Genomic DNA, 18543 nt, shown 5'->3' with positions numbered 1-18543 from the left:
CTAAAAGACTATCTGGTTAAGCTGAGAAGACATCACAACTAAGCCAGCAATGCCATGTCAGCATGTTTAAATAGGAAGAATACTTGTGGTTGAAAAAAAATTGAGCATGTCTTAGAGTTTAAGTGTCTGTAAACCAAAATATAGTTTTAAAACTATTAGAAAAAGGATGAGTGGAACATGTGGTCTGAAAAGCCCTATTCTCTGGGACACACAGCAAACACAAACATGCCAACTGCTCTAGACATGCTGTAAAGCACAGAGAGAGCAGAGCGCTTCTCTCTCAAATGTTTGAGAGAAACTACAAGTCACAGTAAGACCAGGATGTATAGACCTGCATTTTCAAAGACTTAAGTACACAACTCAAACATTAAGAACTATACTGGATTTCCATAAACCTCATCAAAATTTGAAAAGCCCTTGCAATGGAACATTCTGCAAACATCAAAAAGTACCATTTGTATACTAATAAATAAAGATATGCAAGGGTGGAACAGCAGCCTGTAAATAAATTCTTGAAAAAAGCAGCCTTAAAACTTGATGTACATCAAAGTAATCTTGATAACCCTTCAATGAAGGGTTTAACAGAGAAACTGATGATTCAGATGGTACTGAGTCTGTAAGTCTGAAGACTTAAGCTTAGTAGGGTTCAATGCATTAGTATAATCTTTTAAAAAGAAAAAGCATAGACAGACTTCTAAAATTCAGTTTGATATCATGATTGAATAAAATCATGCCAGCAGCAGTTTCTCCTATTTCATTTCTTTAAGTTTTGGATTATATGAAGTTCCATATCCCATCTAGGAGAGGAAAAAAAAAAAAAAAAAAGACACCTTCACAGAGCATAACCCAATTTTTACCATCCCCACCATATCATTTAGACTGTAAAGTCTAAAAAAAAAAAAAAAAAGTCAAAAAAAAAAGTCAGTGGTGTTATGTTTGTTTTATAGGCTTTGGCAACTCAGCTGTCATCATTTTAATACAATTCGCTTATTTTTCAAAGTACATATTGTCAGTCTTCATGGTTCAACAAATAGATTAAAATAGCTGTTTGCAGAAGTCAATTGAAAACATTTGTCTTGATTGAGATGAATCACAGAAAAAGGCATCTGGGTGTTCAACAGCTTCACAACTGCAACTGCCATCCTCACATCGATACATCACCAGTACAGTCTTGCCCTTTGCAACTATTTGTACTTTACAAAGCAGATTATAAGGTTTTCTGTCTTTTCTTCCTCCTTTGACCTTCTACATTTATTAACGTACAGCCAGCGAGGAAGACATAAGTCACAGCATCAGGTCCTAATTCCTAGATTAGTTTCAGAGCAGGTGGACTCTTTATACACAGCCCAGCTGAAGTAAGGTGGCACAAATAATGTGAAAATCCTAATCTGACTTGACTCCTTCAGGTGTTCTATCCCCTTCCAATTGCCCTTAATTCTAAAAGATTTCCTTCTAGAAATTATGATACAAAAACAGCACAGGCCAAAAGCATTGGTCTGAACTGCGTGACTTAACACTATTACTACGTTGATATGACAAACCTCTTTGAACAGAGAGTTTACCACTCCCTCTTTAATCTGAAAATGAAACAAGATAAAAACATCATGCTTCACCACCACGGAAATAAGGCCCCAAATCCTTCTTAGGGCTCCAAGGAGGGGTGAAAGCCATGTTATATGGATGAAAAATACCACTATGGAATCTGGAGCATCACAGTTTCACACTGATCATCAGAAAACATCTGGACAGAGAAAACAGCGGCAGATTCTGCAGTATTTTTCATCTCAAAAAGTATGACAACGTATAAAAATAACTCTGATTTGGAGGTATTTGTCTTCTTATCCGTGTCTGGGCCGTATTAATGCTAATCAGAAGACCAATCACAGACCCTGGGCAGGAGAAGGAGGAAATCCAAGTGAAATATTACCTCCAAATACCGCCAAGCCTGCCTCAGCATTTCTCAGTTTTAAGAAATCACGCGTCCTGATCTGGCAAAGCCATAGCAGCATAGGTCGGTCCCACTCGCAGTCCCCTAACAGACACCGCACCTCCACCTGTGCCTGCGGATGTGTCCCCACAGAGCCTCTCAGAATCACGTCAGGTTCCTATTGACAGGCTCAGGTGGCAGAGCAGGCTCACAGGACACTGCTAACAGCTCCTCACTGCCTTGAAGGAAGACAGCAGTCACTTTATCAAGACTAACTCAGACCTCCGCTTTGCTTTGGTGCCCCAGGAAAACACCAAAGGAGCCTTCATAAGTTTTCGTAAGTGACGCAAGGAATTTCCTGAGGAAAAAAAAAGGTTAGTATTACCGGAGCGCTAACACAGAAGTTTGAACCCAAACCGGGAACTCATGGATAGTGTCACAAAGCCAACAAACCAAGTGAAAAACACGCCGGTGTCACACCTGTGAGGAAAAAGTCTCCCCGGGCAGCCAGGAGCCCTCCCCACGCTCTCACCTCGCTGCTCGCCCCGTCCCGGCCGGCTTTCTGTCAGGAAACTTCGCAGCCAGGTCGCCCTGCAGCCCGGCGGCCGAGCCGACCCTCCTCTCGCTCCACCAAAACAGATCAGGGGGATTAGGCCGGCCTTATTTCCCGTGACCTACATTGCTGCCCTGCGCGGCCAGGAGGCGGGCAGCAGCCACCTCCCCAGCTCCCCCCGGCACCCCCTCAGCCCCTACCTGGCGCGGCGGGTCCCCCTCGCCACGGCGGAAAGTTTCCCGTGGGGGCCGCCCCGAGCTCCGCTCGCCCAGGTAAAGCGGCCGTGGCCGGCGCTAACGCCTCGGAGGGAAGGAGGGATCCCTCAGCGAGCGCCCCGCAGGCTGCGTGCCCTCAGGGCGGCCATCTCGCCCCGCGGCGGGGCGGCTGCAGCGAAGGGCAGGGCAGGGCAGGCGGCCCCGGCTTGGCAGCGGCCGCCCGGTTCGGGGGAGCGGGGCCGGGCCGCTGAGTCAGAGCGGCGGGGAGGAGCCGCCACCTGCCCGGCTCGGCCAGGCCCGGCCGCGCTGCCCCCTGCCGGCCGCCCGCTCCTGCCTCCGCACGGGGGAAGGCGCCTGAAGGCGGCCCGAAGGTTTGGGGGGCGGCTCTGGGTACTGGGGAAGGGGCCTTCAGGCTCGGAACGGCAGTAAAATGATAATAACAACGCGTGGCATATGGGTCTGGGGCTTTATAAACGACGGCTGGGCCCGTGGAGGGAAAGTGGCCCCGGTTATGTGCGTCACTAGATGGCACTGTTATACACACACCTCTTTTTTTTTCTTTTTCTTTAGGTGGTGCAGCAGCGTACGACTACCTGTCCTCGCAGAAGTGCTGGTGCTCCTCGGGGTGCGTTTCTCCCAGCAGCAGCCTTTCAAGGCCTCTTTCCTCGGTGAGTCGCCGCAGGCCTGCAGGGCCTGTTCCCCCGTGTGGGGCTGCAGGGCAAACAGAATCCAAAAGTCATTGAAGCTGAAAATGATGTCCAATATCATCTGGTCCAACCATCCCCCTACCACCAATGTCACCCACTAAACCATGTCCTTAAGCACCACATCCAACCTTTCCTTGAACACCCCCAGGGACAATGACTCCGCCACCTCCCTGGGCAACCCGTGCCAACACCTGACTACTCATTCTAAGAAGAAATGTCTCCTAATTTCTAACCTAAACCTCCCCTGGCGCAACTTGAGGCCGTTCCCTCTAGTCCTGTCGCTAGTTATCTGTGAGAAGAGGCTGACCCCCTAGCTCATAGAAGATGACCAGCTTCATGCCATTGACTTCTCCTACATGGAACAGCAGCAAACCAGAAGTACTAACAGCCTTGTTAAGTCTAGCCCAAGACACTTAAGAATTAGATAGAAATTAATGGTAATTTTCTATGTTAGCTATAGGTTGTATTTCTCTATACTTGACTTTAACTGCAGTAGACTCCTGTTGGTGAATACTTAAGCATGGTTTGCTGTGTCTTCCTTTCTTCCTTTTTTTTTTTTTTTTAAAGGCTTCAAATAAATTAATTAGACTGTCAGGGTACTGATTGTGATTTTGCTAATGACTCCAAATAGGAATAGACATTGGCCTATTAAAGTAACAGCTCATTTACATAAAGATATAATATAATTTACCAAGTGTAATGGTATTCTCTGTGAGCTCAGGAAGTGTTCTCTCCAAATGCACTATGTAATTAAAGAATAATTCACTAAGGTTGCTAACTACCTAGGTCCTCACAAACTAACTCACACCTAGGTATGGTAGAGTTAAGATTTCCCAACCCAGGACAAAGCCATCATCCAAAAATCCAGTCAGAAATTAAACTAACTTGAGTCAGGTTCCTCCACTTAGAATAACTGGAAGAATTAAAATATCTTGACATGTTGAAAGTAGGTCTAAGCTTTTGGAGTGAGGTGTGGGGGAAGCAGCTATTCCAGAGATTACAGTTCTTCCCTCTTCTCCTGTTGTTTATTATTTTCAGAACTGCAAGATGAGTTGTTAGTTCAACATGATTCTTTAATTGTAAATGCTATGGTAGAAGTGCTCAGCAGAGGTACCAAAACATCCTCCTCCTCATAGTCTGAATCCACAGTGAATGTTGCCCAAATCTCTGGCAGTTCATTTCTCTGTTGGAGACATGTATTCCTACGTTAGATACAGTATTTCTTACCATTTGTTCAGGAAACAGCTTCTGTGTGCTGCCATAGCACTTGGATTCGCAGGTAGGTGGCATTCAGCATCTGCCTACGACAGCAGAGCAGAAGCCAGCTTGGGAATTTGGTAAAAGTGTCTAGAGGACTCCAGCAAAAATTGAGAGGATACTTCTGTTTAAATTGTTCAGTCTCAGCAGCGTGGGAGTTGCCAGCCAGCGCACAGATGCCTTCATCATAAGTGGATCATTAAGGAGTAAGCCTCTGCAACAGGATCTGTTACAGATGCTGATAAAATCCATTTCATTTCTTTCTATTGCTGCTGTAAGCATTTCAAAAACACTCCATAATTATTTTTCATGTGGTAGTTAGGTGGAAGCCAAGATAGCTGTCCCTTTATATCCCTATCTCTTAATCATCAGATAGACTCTTCTATCACACAGTTAGATGGAAGAGATGGAAATGTAAAGATGGCTTATCACAAACTCCTGCTAATCCTCCTAGTGGCCCTTTTTGTTCTGAAGGCATTCTTAGCTACTAAGAAATACTTCAACATAAAACAGTAAGAGGCATAATAATTGACTGACAGGATATTTGCAAGAAGTAAATGTAACAGAAGTTCTTAGTGAACAGCATATACCTGTCTTGAATGTTGTGTCATCAGGACAAGTGTGCAGTGTCTGTAATAAAGTTTAAGCAATAATTACAGCTATTTACAGCAGTTAGAGATATAACAACATGCGTGGTTATACTTTTGGTCACCAGTTTTACTCCATGGAAAGATCAGGTTTTCTAAAGAAATTCCATGAAGTTTCTCCTTTCTGCGACCCAGGGACAGTTTTCATTTTGCAAATAAAATTGACAAAGTAGATTGACAAATGTAAAACAGACAGCTTTTAGAAGAGCTGTCTTACTGTAAATTTCTTTACCATTTTTTTCATGTTACATGTCTTTAAGTGTGCTTTGTGCAAAGAATTTAACTATACTCTCCAACTACAAGTTTCAGGTGTGCTACCAGTAGAGAATCCATGAGATAGAAATAGTTTCATTAAGATGCAGGTTTTCTTTGATGTGATGTAGATATCACATCAGTAAAACAAACCTATACTACATTTGCTTCTTAGTAAGAGTTCTGTTTTCCAGGAAAAGTATTAGAGAATAAAAATGATCTGTTTAGGAACAGAGAGAAATATGGGCATGTGTTCCAAGTCATGTAAAATGCCATGTCACAGCCTTTCTTCCATACCTTCTGTGAGCAATAAGAAAAAAAAGGAAATCTGCTTTAGATCTTAAGGAAGGTTCTTTAAGATCTTTCTCTGTACATACCCTAAAACCTTCATACAACGAAAGAAAAACACTACTTTAAATGCTTATGAAAAATCATCAGTGACTTCTACCTAAATCGTACTTTATCTGAAAGATATAAACCATGTTTATCCCTTAATGTTCAAAGATGTCCCCAAGCTTTTTTTGTGACAGTTTTGCAGATATTTTGCTTCAGTGCACAACTCACAGTGTAATACCATTCTAAAATCATTACTATATGAAAGATAAATGTTTTACTTACGTGAATAGAATCCAGATACTTTGCTAGACTGGTAACTAATAAAAATATCTGTGTAGATTGGAAATTAATGTTACCTTTCAGTACTTAAGCAATGTGTTTGTGATTGATGAATACAAGAAACCTGAAGAATAAGAAATAGAAATTTCTGTCTGCTAAGAAAAAGAGACAATACATTCTGAAATATCTGTCTTTTGATGAACAGAAACAACTTAAGAGATCTCATAAACTAATCTAATTGGTATTTTTTGATTTACTCATTCCAAGAGAACTTTTTGAAATAAAAGAAAGTTTATTAAAGAAGTTTTATACCTGCATTTAGTTAAAAAAACTCACCTTTGACCACTATAAATTCTCAATTTATGAGACAAATTAAAATAAATTCACTATTCCTTTAACAAAATTATTCTTCCTTTTTTTAAAACTAGATTTGGTTATCTATGATACATTGTAAGGGCCTGACACTAATTTTGAGAATAAGTTAATTCATTGTGCTCCAAAAGTCAGTCCACTTACAGCCTGCAATTTCTCATATGCTATAAAATGGCACAGGTCAGCACTGCTATCAAAAGGAGTAATCTTGCCTTTCTTCACCCATTTTGTCTCTCCCTAAACATCCTAGCACAGAAAATTTATGCAGCTGTTTAATAAATGAGATCAGTTCCCTGATCCAGATTAAAATTAACCCTCTTTTTTCTATGGCTAGCTTTAACATGGTTCAGGTCTCTGATCAGGTTCACCTGCCACCATATAAATCCTCACCCTGGCAGAAGAGAGGAAGCAGTGTGAGTGCAGGAATGAGCTGGGACTACATAAATCAGCATAAGGAATGTGTGAAACTGAAAGTATGGTTCTAAAAACCTCTTTGTGTTGTTTTTCTTTTATTTTTTGTTTTGCTTGAGAGTATGGGTCTAAAGCACATGCTGCAATATCCTCAGCATTATGTGAGAACTTGCCTTTATCCTATTCAGAAATTCCGGTTTTCTCTTTATGCTTTGAAAACACAGAGCTGAGTCCTGGACTTGTGCTGTAAATCCTTCAAGCTGTGTACTTAGGAAGGAGGAGGAGGACAACTGATAACTTTTTTAAAATAAAGTCTCCCTTCCCACAGAAACAAACAAACAAAACTACTTCTATCTCTATAGGCTGTTACCAGTTCAGGGTAGTTTCAGGACAGAAAATTCTTCAGGCTCTTATAGATTTCTCCTGGATTTACTAAACCATCCCTGCCAGCAAAGATTTATGTCTGGCCCCTAGCAAATTGCTTACCTTAAGAATACAGCTGAAGGATATTTAACAAAAATATGACCCTAGAGGAAGAGCAGTGGTAGGCTCCTTTAGAGGCTTAGTCCTGCTTTTCTAATTACAAATTATACTCCAAGGTCCAGTGGGAGCTTCGAGCAAGAACTATATAACACATTTCTTAATAAAAATGAGGTTATCAGCATTACTCTACTTTTCTAGTTAAACAGATTGTGATTGTAGTTAACACGATATTTAAGCAAACAGTGCCAAAGCTACTCTTCCATAACCTGTAACCTGCCCATATGTCACATCGTAGTCAATAGTGCAAAAACATCCTGGTGTTCTGTCCCTGCCCCCTAGAAAATCACCTCAGACAAGCTGGATTTAATCATTTAATTATCTCAGACTAAAAAAAAAAAAGTGTTGACAGTTGATCAGTAGGGAATATTTTAGTAGACCTGAATAGCACCATTGAACTCAGATAAAAGGCATAATCTCAGCTAATTACAACGTGATCTATGTCAATTCCTTAGAGAAACAGGCACTCATTGATACCTGCACAGTATTCTCCCTGCTTTGATAAAGTTCTCCCCCCGGCTTTTCACTACTACTCTGCCATTGCAAAGTTACACTCTGTCTGCTCTCATAAAACCTTCCACTTTGTCCTCTTGACAGACCACCTTCTTGGGAGGCTGTCTAATCACTGAGCTACTGGTAATGGGAAATAGGTTACCTGCGATACAGGAAAATCCTGTGGTCTGTGTTGCATTAAGCCTATTTGCCAGATGTGAAGTTGGACATTCTAGATTTTCTTTCCTGAACTAACATGACTTTGCACCTGCAGGAAATTGATACCAATGCAAGGTAAAGAAAGAATTTGTCATACTGCATGTGCTGCTGGTCTCTGAATAGTATTTCTGTCCACCTGCATGTCTGAAGATGCAAAGAAAACAGGCAATGAAAGATCTCGTAAGTCCCCATGTCTCTCTTACACCACTTAAAATACAATGAAATATTATTAAGTATCATTTTTATGTGAGCGTATGAATACTGATTTCCTCCATGAATGAATCAGTACTAGACAGGAGATGAGGCATTCAGCTGCTAGACAAAAAATCTGTAGTGAATCAGGGAGTAATTCCTAGTAGTTTTTTGTTCCTCTGCATGTGCTCTGCATGTTCCTTCCTTCCTTAGGTCTGGAATAAAGTGATTCTTTACCATTGTCAGGTAGTTTGTGAAGTCAGTAGGCACTCCTTTCTACAGAACAAATAAGAGAGAGAAACGGTACTTGCAAAGGAGGAAAACTTTGCTTTGTTTTCTTGCACATGATGTACAGATTTTTTTTTTCCTGGAAACTGAGTTTTTTTAATGTTTTATATTGTAGCTTAACTTCTTTTCAGAGTTTATGGATAAGCCATAAGTATAAAGTAAACTGAGAGAAGTTTTTATTTTTTGAAAAACTGTTTTTCTCATTTTTACCAATAGCAATTTTATTTATACCAAATAAGTAGCACAAGAGAAAAGTTAGGCACCTATCTTTGTGCAAGGTTAATTACTGGAAACTCTCAGGGCAGTTAGAGACTCTCAGAAAGAGACTGAGAATAGTCAAGACAAGAACCTACAGTATGATTTCCAGCAAGTTCACAGTCACAAAGCTTCATATTTTTAAGGTCCCTCCCTGTTCTGCAGGGTATTCAATAGGAAGTTTTATTGAAATCCAGAGCAATTTGCTGAATTGGAGGCCAATGGCCATTTGAAGAGGTAGGGTCAAGGATCACCATTAGTAGGTGCCTAAATTGTTTAAAATAAAATCCTATGGGGATTTCAAAAAAAAAAAAGAGAGAGAGAGAGAGAGAAATCTTGCAGGTGAGAACTTCTCATAACCCTTCACATTTAAAAGTCATTGGATGAAATGTATAAACAGTGTTAGGATCAAAGACCAGGCCCCAAGTCTCCTTCTCTCCTTTTGAGAGCTGAGTTCCTAGCTGCCAGGTGGCATAATCGTGCTCCTTTTGCTTGCTCTTCCCAGCCTGGTGCACTTTGCAGCATACCCCTGCTTCAAAAGACTCCCACTTTGTATAAATTGCTGGGTAAGAAATACTGAAGCAAGGAAGGAAATGTCAGTTTGAATTTCTTGGGATGAGGAAAAACTAAACCTTACTCTTTTATTTTGTAGGCAAACGATCTCTTAGTGTACTATTTCTAGGGCCAAGAGCAGCTCCTCTACAGATGCCTTTCTGCTGAGAGAAAAGTCTCTTTGCTTCTTCCTAAGAGCAGTTTCTAGACTCTGGGTGCTAACTAAATGAAAATATCCATTTTCTACTCTCAAATTCATACACTGAATCTCCAGAAAGGGCAGATCTGCAGTTGTACTCCTGTGTTGTCTTTGTCTTCTAGACAGAACTCCCTGCTCAGTGGCAGGCTATTTGGATGGTCTTTTTAAGGGGCTTAGCTCTCCTCATGCACTCCGTGTAGAACCTGTAACTCAGTTACAAATTTCATTCTAGCATCTGGAAGTTAGGCAGCGCCACTGCTGTTGGAAATCTGGCCGTTACTGTCTTGATGAAGGCAAAATAGCGAACCTGAAATAGTCTGAATTCTAATTTAAGGGGATTTGCCTTTCAGCAGCCTTTTTTAGGGTATTTTTATTGAATTGCTTTTCTTTTCCTCTTTTTTTCCTTAGGCTTCTCTCCTGAAAACAAGACTCTGTAATATTTTGCTTGCATTAAAGGAAACTTGCATATAATTGCAATCTATACAAAGCAAAAGAAAACAATGCACAGTTAGTATCCCCATAATCCTGGGTTGGATTGTATAGTGCTATGTTGCTCATTTTGAACTGGACTCTTACAATTACAGAAATATGGCCTAATTGTACAACATGCATTGTACATATTTGTCTCTGAGAATCAGTTACCATTCGCACCCCCAAGAACTTGTATATTTACAGAATGTAAGCTGTCAGATACTATTGTCTTGAGATTCTTTATCAAAAGACATTACATGTTCAAGGTTAAGCTTGACACCTTTGTTTAAAGAATAATAATTTTTAGGGAGTCTGTCTTAGCATGTGGCCACTGGAAATGATAATCCTGATGGAATTCAGTGTTTTTCATTTGTTGGCCCTGGCAGCTGTGCGTTAGTAAAATAAATAAATTAAATAAACAGCAACATCTGTTCCAGTCACTGGGGGCTTATTGCTGGAGTTATCTGCATCAGATGGGGGGAGAAGCTCTAGTAGAGGAGTTCTGCTTTCCAAAGCAGAGATTAGTGGACTCACTAGGAATAAATACATTGACTTGTGTGACCTGTGGGAAATATCTCACCTGCCAAATGATGATGTTACCTAGTATTAAAGTCAGAAGTCCTCCAGCATCTACTCTGCGTTATTCATATGAGTATTATATTTAAAGAGCTCATATGGTGTTAGTCTGTATCTTATGTAGCTGAGAAGCAAAGCCTGTTGTTTTTTCTTTTAGTAAATTATTCTTGGCTCCAGGTTACCTTCCTCTCTGTCTTCTTTAGGAATAGTATGAATGCGTGTGTGTATGTATATGAATATACATGTAATCCTCTGTGTGCATATTTGTTGGGGGGGACTAGATAATACACATGTGACCTTACGTGCTGTAGTCAAGGCACCTCCCTGTTTTGTTTTGATAAACTAAGGGATAAATGTACTGGATAGCTGTGGTGCACAGGCAGTAAAACTAGGTGATCTAATAATGCCTCTGGATTTAAACTCCATGTATCTCTCCATAAACAAACCTGGGAGAGCAATCACAAAAATAGGTATTCCTACCTATTGATTTAACGAATGCTCTGTTACAATTTTTTTAAAAGTGTAACATAAATTCTTAATCATCCAGACACATGTAACTTGCCAGTGACATCAAAATCGTCTGGCAATGTAGTAGAGACCTATAGGAGAAAAATGGCAGCATGAACCAGAACACTTCCCTTCCCTTACTGGAATCCAGAAAGACAAACAGAAGTGGCTGACCAGGGTTGCAACCATAGGCAGAAATGCAGGCTAATTAAAAAATATTGGAATTGGAAGGTTAAAAACAAAAAGTTGATAGACTTCAGAGAATCGTTGTGCTGCTGAAGTGCTGTAGCTGTGTGCTGCATGGCTGTTTCTGTTGGCAAGATCAGGTTTCTGTGAAACTATTTCTGTACTGAGTCCTGAGCACTTAGGGGTTTATGGCAGTTAATCTGTTCTTAGATGGAGCCTGAAACTCAGAAGAGGGCTTCCTTTGACAGAAATTGCTCACCTCTGGGAAGGTTACTCATTCCCCACCTTCTTACAGTAACTGTTGTACAGACACCAGTTTGGGTCTGACCCTGGCACCCACAGAAACACAGAATCTGTCAGGTGGGAAGGGATCTCTGGAGGCCACCTAGGCCACGTCCCTGCTGAGAGCAGGACCAAATAAATCCAGTTGCTCAGGGCCTTGTCCAGTCAGGCTTTGGGTATCTTATCTCCAAGGATGAAGATCTCACAGCTTTTTTGGGCCCTTGTTCCACTGTTTGGCTGCCCTCATAGTACCAGTTTCTCCTGATAGCTAGTGGGATTTTTTTTCGTTCTAACCTGAGCCTGTTACCTCGTGCCCTGCCACGGGGCCCCTTTGAAATAGGCTAGGGGCACACTGCTGAGTCACATTCAGCTTGTTGTCAAACACAGAGATGCTTTCAACCTCGTTGGCTTCCAGCCTGCAGTGTTTTATGAGGTTGTTCCACCCTGACAGAGGACTTTGCCTTTGCCCTTGTTAAGCTTGATGAGGTTCCCAGCAGCCCATTTATCCCGGGTGCAGTGGTCCCTCTGAATTACCAGCATATCAGCTGTGCCCTGAGTTCTGTATTATTCCTAAACTTGCTGTGTGCACAACTCATCCCATCATCCAGGCCTTTATTAAAGGTGTTGGACAATGCAGGCTCCAGCCCGAAGGCGCTGCAGTAACTGACTGCTGGCTGGATTTTATACCATTGATCGCAACGTCCTGGGCTCAACTATACGACCAGGTGCAATGTCTGGCTTCCTAGGAGAGGCAGCTGTCAGGGAACATAATGCTTATTTCCTTAATTTTAATCAATTAAGAGGCCGTGGCATTGTTATTCCCATAACACACGCACTAGAGGGCAGTCAATAAAGTGATCTGATTGCAGGTTTAAAGCTGTGAGTAAGTGGGAGGTGGCGGTAGTGTGAGCGGTAGCAGCTGAAGCCTAGAAAGAGGTGGCAGCATGTCTTGCTAGTTCGCTGGTTGTCGCAACACAGTGCTTCGAAGTCAACAGATAAAGTGGGGTTCAGAATAGAGTTTAAAAAAAGGAGAAAAAGTCCCATTATTATAATTTATATTTTTAAAAGTACTCCTGGTATTGCCTCTGGCTCAGAAGGTTTCTGAACCATTAATTACCTGGGTTTCATCCTCTTCCCATAAGTGTATATCATTAGCTATTGCAGAAGATGGGACATTGAGCTGGACAGACCCATCTGTGTGAGCGTTTATGAGGACTTGACTTCCATCTCTTTTCAAATTAGAAAGATGAAAGTGTCAACAGGCTAAGTGATAGTGAGATAGACACTGAAAGAAGGAACATGTTGAGTTTGTTTTGATATCTAGAAGGAAGTGGAGGAGGTTGGAGGTTCCCACTTTCTTTTTCATCTGTTGAAAACATCAATTAAATGTAAGCAGCAGGTGCAGAAGAGAAAGGAGAGGAATATGGTCTACTTAGAGTAATTGTTGGAGCTCTGGGAAGAGTTACATTTACCAGTTCTCTCCGCTTTAAGCATTGAATGGCAGCCAAGTAAGTCAGATGGGTATGTGTGTGGAAAAGGGGGATATGTAGTAATTGGAAGGAACATGAATATGCCAGCAAAGGCTTCTTCAACTTTGTGTGAGGGTGCTTTTCACTTTTAAAACTGTATCCTATTCTGATATATAATTTTCAGGCTTGCTGCAGTGACAGTTACATATGAAAATATAATGCAGCCTATAACGGATTACTAATTGGTTGGCATTCCTCTCTCCACTTCTCTTAATTTTGTATTACTTCTGGTCTGCAAAAAACATTAGCAATATGTGGATATCACAGATACAGAAATAAGGAATTGCAGCATGAAGATATTTATTGTGTAATAACTAAATTTGGTAATTGCAGCTATTTGAAGTGTAACTTTATATGGTCCATATCAAATAATTATATTTTTTAAGCACAATGAGCTATATAATGTAGTAGCATGGGAAATAACCTCTTAAAAAGTTGCTGTGGCTAATGCTTTTTTCATACTGATTTTATGCTTGTAGAACTTTGTCAGCTTTAATGGAATTAATCCCAATTTTCATTTACATAAATGTAAAGAAACCTCAGTCTGAGTTTTACTTTACATACTGTTTCAAGTGTGCTTGGAACTGCTAAACCCACTTAATTCCACATAAAATTAGAGTTTAAAACAGAGCGTCCTAATTGTTCTCATTTCACACATAAGCCTTTGTGGCAAACAACAAAACAGACAATGTTCTTTGACATTTTAGATTTACTGTACTGGTTGAATATTCAGAGGCTTTTGAGCTGTATTTTTATCAATGAAAAGTCTGTGAAACCCCTTGACTGAAAATCAGTTTGTATTAATGAAATCCACTAGCTTCCATAGACCATGGAAGTACTAACTGCCTGTATCAAAGGGAAGAAAAAGCATTTCATTTTTAAGACATAAATCAAGCCTTCGTTTCTCGCTCTTTGATCAGTTTTGCTTATGTGGGCACGTAATCTGACCCCCTTTGCCATCTAATTTTCAGACTCTCTCCTCTCCCTCCCCTCACTGTTGAGCTTTTATCAAGGCCAGATTTTTTTTTATTTCTTTCTTTTCTGCAGGGAACAGTCATGCCTCATTCATTTTTCTCTCTGGTGTTTAGAATCCCTGTTGCAAAGTTTAAGCCATTAGGAAATGCCCACCTCTTGAAACATCAAGCACATCCTTTTTTTTGTTACTAGGCTGCCGCACCATGGCCGTATGCGTAAACTACAGTTGTAGTTCTGCTGAAGTAAACTGTACTGCAGGAGTTTTTGTCAGTGTGATAGATAAATCAGGGTTTCATTTCTTGCTTTGCTTCAGGGAGAGTATTATGACCTTACAGAGGACAAACTAAAAGACTACCAGTTTACCCGTAGGCACCAACCAACCTGATATCTTAAGTATGTTATAGACTACCCTTTTGATCATTAATACTGTGCATACTCTAGTATCCTAACATGTAATTTATCACTATGCTGCTTCCCCTGGCTGTTAGCAGTAGGATACCCTAAATCAATGCTATTTTAAATTGGATTTTCAAATGAGAGAATATTCAGACTTTTATGCCAGTAAGCAAAGGGATAAACTTTCAAAATACCTTCCCTAAGAAATCAAGTAGATTCTTCAACTGAAACATATCTGGTGTACTTTTTAAGTGTGAAGTTTTAATGGTTTTGAATCTGTGCAGCAATTAAGTCATGGAAGTGAAGCAAAGTATGTTTCAAATGTAGAGCCCAATAGGTAGCCATACACAGTGGTTTAAAATGGGTTAAAGGGGCAAAAAGTTTCCACCGGAATTTTTATTAATATTTTTTTCACTTTCACAAGGTTAAAATGCTCTGTCTAATAAGTTATTATATAAGTCACTATTTTGACAGCTGCTTCTGAAAATGGAGAGAATTGAAAGTTGACAGATGTGCCTTCTGGAGTACAGTGGTTGAGCTACACATTTGTTTGCCCATTCATGCTTCAGCTCAAGTTCTAAAATGTAAAAACCTATCACAGCCAAAAATCACACTGAAGACGGTAGGAATGGCACTGCCATTTTTTATAGTATTATCCCTCATCCTTGGGCAGTTTTGCATGTTTCTGTTCAGAAAGTGGGAGAAGAACAAGCACAAAATGCATTCCTTCCTTCGCTGTTAATACACAAAAGCTATGAGGAAAACCCCAAGGCTGGTGGAGATCTAATTTCTTGTAGACATTAACTTCTAAAGAATAAAGTTTCTAGTGCATCTCAAGTCAGTGACTATCTGTTTCTACATAACATATTGTAAGGACTTCAAAATTATACTGTTTTCTCTATGAACAATACCTACCATTTGAAAATATTCTGAAAAACTAAAAGTCCAGAGCAAAGGAAACTCATTCAGGTGAGAAGAAAGAGGTCTTATTGGCCACAGTAGCCCAGTAGCTTGAAAGCAAGCTAAAAAAAAATCGTATGTATTTTCCTTTGAATATTCTCCTGTATCCACTCCTGGGTTTGCTGGAGGGCAGAGGGGAAGGAAGACTGTTAAAAATTAAACAGCTTGCTCTTACTAATATAAAAATCCATCATACAATCGTCATTGATTTAAGCTAAAACAAGTGCTGACCTTTGGCCATGTTAGTAACATTGTTCTAGAAAATCTCTATGGCATTTTAATATTTTGTGTTAATGTAGATTAACATTATTACGGAACAAAACTTCTTAGACTAATGTTCCCCAGGATGTTCAAACCTAAGCCACCTTTGATTTCTAAACAGAACCCACTGTTAAAAGTGCTAATGAGTGCTACCAGAAAGGTAACAGTCCTATGCCCTAATAAGCCAAACTGTGATATATATTAGGAGGCTCTGAAGGCCCTGGTTATATCTCCCCATTTAGGAATATTACAAGTAAAATTTATTGGGAGCAGGAGGCTGAGACAGAAAGGGAGATCATAAAACAATGTAAAGCAGGAGCTCAAAAAGAAGCTGGATGAGAAACAGCTTGGGTATGGGAACTAGACCAGTAGAGAAGGAAATAAATTATTTTTTTTTTAAAAAAAGACCTCATTTTCCCAAGTATTTCTGCAGCAGTCAGTGCAAGCAAGAGCAACATAAGAGGTGTAGCTTAAAACCATACACTGAAGTTGCAAGTGTCAATACTGAAATACAAGAAAAGTATTTTTAAAGAACAGGGAGGAAGTATTTTTAAAGAACAGGGATGCTGCCCAAATAGCTAGAGACTGGAATGCAAAAGAAAGCGAGGCTGCCTGAGGCGTGATGCAGGCAGCGCAGGAACCTCCTCTGCTGCTTATTTGTCATAGCAGAAGCACCAGGGTCCCTCGAGTACCGACCGGTGCTGTGTGTACAAACCCAGCCAGTGCTGCAGTGCAGCAGTCTTTGGCACTGAACACATACAGCTGAAGCACTGTCTGCCAGCAGGGCTGAAGTGTGAGACTTGGAGCAGTAGAGAGTGAAAAAATATCAGCGTAATTTCTGTTGGATAGCGCTGTGGCAGGTAGATGCACAAGCAAACCATGTATGCAGAGGCACAGAGATAACAAGAGCTGGGTTAGCTGCAGTTTCCAAGAATTAGTTCAGCTGTTGGTTGAAGATGGTGGATCAAACTGCAAATCAGATCAGATCCTGTAACAGCCAACGCCGTTTTTCAGCTGCTGTAATAAACCGAATGATTTCCTTCTCCTGGAGATATTAAAAATGCCCCTCTTGTACAGTATGTTGTATCATTTTTCCTGGAAATTTTTGCATAACTTAGTTGCCATTTATCATTTTTTTCCTGCATTCTTCCTGCAGGGTTGGGAATCCCAGTGCACTGTATTCCAGTAGGGCTGCAACAGGACCGTAATTTATGCTGCTGAATTCCAAACATAGCAATTCTCAAAATGTCACTGTCCGTTTGTTTTTATAATGGCATTGTATTACAGGCCTATATTTAGCTGAAAACTTTTCACCTGTAGGTCTGTCTCCGCTTCCAAGACAGTAGGCATCTGACATTGATATGTGTATTTAAAACAAAATAACATGCCCTCAATAGAACATTTTAGAAATGTAAAAGCATTTCTTAATACTTCTGAGTGATCCTAATCCCAAGAAAGGGACCTTTTTTCCCTTGTGCATCTGAATCGTTCACAAGGGGAAAAGACCCATTAAACCAAATCAACCTTAGTGACAAGACGTGGAAATATAAATAACTGCTTTTACCTTATCTTTCTTTCCCCTTGTTCTGCTTACTAGGAATTAGTCAGGCAAACAAATTCTGTGTATTTATTTTGTCATAGAGTCCAGGAGATTGTGCCTAGAGAATACAAATGTCGTTTTCCTGGTGTTTCTCCCTTGCCACTAAAGACCTGGAGTAAGTAGCATTACTGAATTAACAAGGCTGGAGCCCTGGAGAGGCAGAGTTAGTTACGTGCTTCTGCAATCTCCAGTCAAATGCCATTTCACTTGCCTGACAGTTTCCATATGCAGTGTGTTTCCTTCCTCTTGTCTGGTTGTTGAGGTGGTGGTGGTGGTTTTGGTGGTGGTTTTTGCGTGTGTTGCTTTTGATTTGTGATTTTTTTTTTCCTGTGTGTTTTGCCAGTAAGCAATTCACTATAGGAGCGGTGCATCTATACAGTACCCAACACAAAAGGGACCAATCTGAGTTGGAAGCTCTTTGTGTCATTATAATCACACTAATAAGCTCTTTAGCCTGGGTACTGTAGCTCATTTGATCAGATTTTACTAGGTATGGTTCCTCACAGCACTTCTTTCTCAGTAATATTCTGGTTTAGTGGGGAGGAGAAGATGAGAAGGAGCAGAGCACCCGCTACAACACTTGCAAAATGATGGAGGTCACGATCAGATCCAATTAAGAACAAGAACTCAAGAGATACTGTAGTTAGTATCCCCGTCAGCTACCAGCGCTCTGTCCTCTCTCACCTCAGATCAAGTTTTGCATTAAAATAATCTTCTGCCTTGATTTTCCTGCTTTGTTTAATTATCTGAATTGTTTGCTCTATTTCTTTTCATGTCACATTTATTAAGCTATTTCTTTCCCTGTTGGATTAACTGCAAAAGTCTTGTATTGAATATGCATGGAATCTACTATAACCTTCAGGCACTGGTGAATCTCCAATACTGTTATTTTATAATAGATATTTTGTGAACACTACACGCACAGTAGTAGTAAATTTATTGAAGTGTAAAGAGAAAAAAACTGCTTGGTACAATGCAGTGCTTCAGGACCACAGTTTGGTATAGCTCTCCATCACAGACAAACATCAAGTTATACTGTCTGTCATAAAAGAATTGGATGTGATAAATTCTGTGAGCAGTATATTAAATTTAAGGCTTGAAAACTAG

At 40.4% G+C, this 18543-nt stretch overlaps 1 protein-coding gene and 1 long non-coding RNA gene across 13 annotated transcripts in view; one reads left to right on the top strand and one right to left on the bottom strand.

Annotated features, from left to right (window-relative positions):
- Positions 1–2890, bottom strand: part of FHIP1A (FHF complex subunit HOOK interacting protein 1A) — a 95845-nt gene extending 92955 nt beyond the window's left edge. For 7 of the 11 annotated variants that reach the window (XM_066996732.1, XM_048071727.2, XM_066996733.1 and 4 more), the window contains exon 1: positions 2681–2890. The gene's annotated coding sequence lies outside the window, so the exon portion shown is untranslated. Of the gene's footprint in view, positions 1–1927; positions 2286–2459; positions 2620–2680 lie in introns of those variants that run through there. The other 4 variants (XM_048071723.2, XM_048071719.2, XM_066996735.1 and 1 more) reach the window with 2 other exon arrangements.
- Positions 2891–2932: 42 nt separating this feature from the next.
- Positions 2933–18460, top strand: LOC106032250 (uncharacterized). 2 transcript variants are annotated; one of them, XR_010831515.1, is made up of 4 exons: positions 2933–3066; positions 3266–3363; positions 8263–8387; positions 15090–18460. It is a non-coding gene; the product is annotated as an uncharacterized lncRNA (long non-coding RNA). The 2 variants fall into 2 exon arrangements; XR_010831514.1 differs by lacking the exon at positions 15090–18460 and adding an exon at positions 10102–13679.
- Positions 18461–18543: the final 83 nt, after the last annotated feature.

Source organism: Anser cygnoides, chromosome 4 (genome assembly GCF_040182565.1).
Source record: "Anser cygnoides isolate HZ-2024a breed goose chromosome 4, Taihu_goose_T2T_genome, whole genome shotgun sequence".
Lineage (NCBI taxonomy): Eukaryota > Metazoa > Chordata > Aves > Anseriformes > Anatidae > Anser > Anser cygnoides.
The sequence above is the reverse complement of the archived record's forward strand: the minus strand, read 5'-3'. Positions and strand labels throughout refer to the sequence as shown.